Below are 3,014 nucleotides of genomic sequence, written 5' to 3' on the forward strand. Positions count from 1 at the left end.
CTTACGGCCAGGGCTTTGCAATCCGCTGGGGTGCAGAGCCCAGCTGCATTCCTGCCCAGGCCTTGGACAAGCGCCCAGACGCTTGGGGAGGGCCACCTTGCAGGTTTGGGGGCCTGACACAGAGCAGGCCCAGCAGAAGGGCCTCCTGAGGCCTCTGCTGCTTCCCACAGCTCACAGAGGACAGGGACTACTGAGGGCTGGGAGGGTGACCTGCCGGACATCCCAGGACAGCTGGGATACCCTGGGTGTTTCTGCATCCCCCGAGGCCCCCATGCCCATCCCTCATGGCCTATGTGAGAAATCAGCAGTGAAGACAGCGTCCGTCAAGAGCCTCCCTTTCTCAGCCCCCAGCAGGGGAAACTGAGGCCCAGAGCAGACACCCTGATGGAGCTGGTATGGAAAGCTGGTTCTCCCGGCATCGTGCCGCTAAACTAAACAGCTGATATTCATTGGTGCTTACTGCAGGGGACCCAGTGCTCTGAGCTTTCAATACATGATCGATCGTGTTTGGCTTTTACAGCAAACTGATCAATTAAGTACCTTTATGACCCTGCCATTTACAGCTGAGTAAGCTGGGGGGGCAAGGGTCAGACACAAGGGCGCATAAACTGATGGAGGCAGGACTCGAACCCAGGGCAGCTGATTCCAGTGTCCTTTGGCCATGGCCTCTGAGGAGGGCCGGGAGAACGCGGCAGTCCTCCGTTCTCTGCCCCTCCCGCCCCGGTCTGTCTGCTGCGGACCTGGTGCTGACCTGAGATGCAGGCAAGCTGAGCAGTCAGTCAGAGGCTCTCTGGCTGAGACCCCCGCCCCACAGGAGGGATGGAAGGGCCTGGGGCAGTATGTGCACAGCACTTAGCACAGGGCAGGAGTGTGGCAGGTGCAGTCTCAGGGCAAACTGTTAACGTCTATTAATGTTGCTATGGAAAGAGCAGCACCCACAGTTTGGAGCCCTTCGGAGTGGATGTGTTGGAGGCAGTTAGACAGACATGAGCAGAACAGGGATGATGGGCAGGTACAGAAGGTCACCAGGTAGAAAGTCCCAGGTGCCCAGCAACGGACAATCCGTTGTAGGGGGGACCGCATCCCCAGGGTGACCATCCTTCCCTAGCGTGTCGCTGGTCCTGAGGTTTGGACCCCTGACCTTTCCTCCCTAGAGACAACATCTAGGCCTCAGTTTATTTCAGCTCCAGGCCCCGATAAGCAACAAACCCAGCCACGGCTGACGTCAGGACCAGCTGCATGGATAATGACCCCAGCCTGAGACCACAACCCGGAAAGGACACACCTGGAAGGCTATTGAATATTCCATTCAGCCAGTGCTTCTCAACCTTGGCTGCACATTAGAATCACCTGGGAATCTCTTTAAAATCCTGATTTCTGGGCCTCATCCTCCGGAAATTCTGTTTCGTTGTTACTAATGTTGTGGCCCCACCCCATAACAAAGAAACAAAATTTCCGGAGGATGAGGCCCAGAAATCAGGATTTTAAAGAGATTCCCAGGCAATTCTAACGTGCAGCCAAGGTTGAGAACCACTGCATTAAGCTCTTCCCCTGGGACAAACCCTAAACTCTCCGCCCTTAAAGCCTTAGGATGGAGGACCCAGTGGGCTCCCCCCACCCCTCCCCCTGGCAGATAACCATTGGCTTCCTCACTCCCGAGCTCCAAGGCCCTTCCTTTGCTTCCACAACTTGTTGCCTAAGCCCATTTCTCCTAGGAATTCCTTCTCCTCCTCTGTGATTTACCCAATACGTGTTCTCTTACACTTACAGTTTGGGTCTGGGCTCTGAATTCTTTCCTGGCCAGAACCCGAGTACCGAGGCTGCTGAACCCAGGTTTGGTCTGACCCACCGTTAGACACCTGGGGCCGTTCCTACAACAGAAGGGCAGGTGGGGGTGTCTGTGAGGATGCAGTTGGAAAGGACCAGGGGAGCAGAGCGCAGGGGCAGGCTTTCTCAGGGAAACCGGCAGGGCAGTGGGAGAGAGGCCATGGCTGGGGATGCAGGGGCTGAGGTCCAGAGCGGCTTCCCGGGCGACTGGGCCTGGCTGGGCCTGGTGGTGAGCAGAGATGGCTAGGCTCTTGCCACGGCTTCCGCTCTCCCTTGGCTGGCCACAGGCCTTTCCTGGCTCCGGGACTTTCTTCTCTGAGAGCCTGCCCCATCGCCTGTTCCAGGAGGGAGCTGCGTGTGTTTTTTTGCGGGGGGGATTAGGGCAGGGAGGGGGGCCTCCTCCTCCAACCCCAGCCCAATCCTGTCCTTTCTTGCAGCCATAGTTGGGCTCCACACTACCCTCTGCCCTCCCAGCCTCCGTAAAACCAGAGGGAGCCAGGGCCCTCCAAGAGAGACCCTTCTTGCATTGCGTGATCGGGGGAGCTGGTCTTTGGCTCCAGATCCCGAGCCTGTGTTGGTTGCCAGGGCAACAGCAGCCCTCAGGGAGGCAGGCCTGACAGCTGAGAGGAGACTGGAAGCTGGGTGTTGGGGAAGCACAGCCCAGCCCCCTTTATCGTTCTGTGTTGTCAGGGAAGTGTGTGCTTGGTACGTGACTGGGTGTGCAAGCAGGTGTGTGTGTCTCGCCGTGTGTACACACGAACCTGAGACCTATGAGCATCTACCCCTCAGTTCTGCAGGGGAGGGGAGGGGAGGCTGAGGGGAGGGAGAGAAGGGAAAAGAGGTGGCCCTCTGAGTGAAGAAGTATCATCTCCATTTCAGAGATGAAGAAACTGGGGTACATTCGTGTTTTGAGGTGGAGTCCCCTAGACCTGCCTGCTCAGACGCTTCCCCTTCCTCCTTTGTCACTCCTGCTGGCGCTGCAGGGCCTGAAGGACACGTTTTTCTGGGTCCTGGCAGACTTCGAGCTGGTCTGTCCCGCAGATTTCCTGGCTCACCTGCACTTGTCCTCCTGGGTGAGGTGGGGCAGCAGGAGGGCCCATGCAGGTGGGGCCCGGGCAGGGGCAGAGCGTGGACCCCACAGGGCTGAGGGCCAGGGAGCCAGGAAGGTGGGGGGGAAGGACCCTGGG

The sequence above is a fragment of the Myotis brandtii genome, unplaced genomic scaffold (genome assembly GCF_000412655.1).
Source record: "Myotis brandtii unplaced genomic scaffold, ASM41265v1 scaffold332, whole genome shotgun sequence".
NCBI lineage: Eukaryota > Metazoa > Chordata > Mammalia > Chiroptera > Vespertilionidae > Myotis > Myotis brandtii.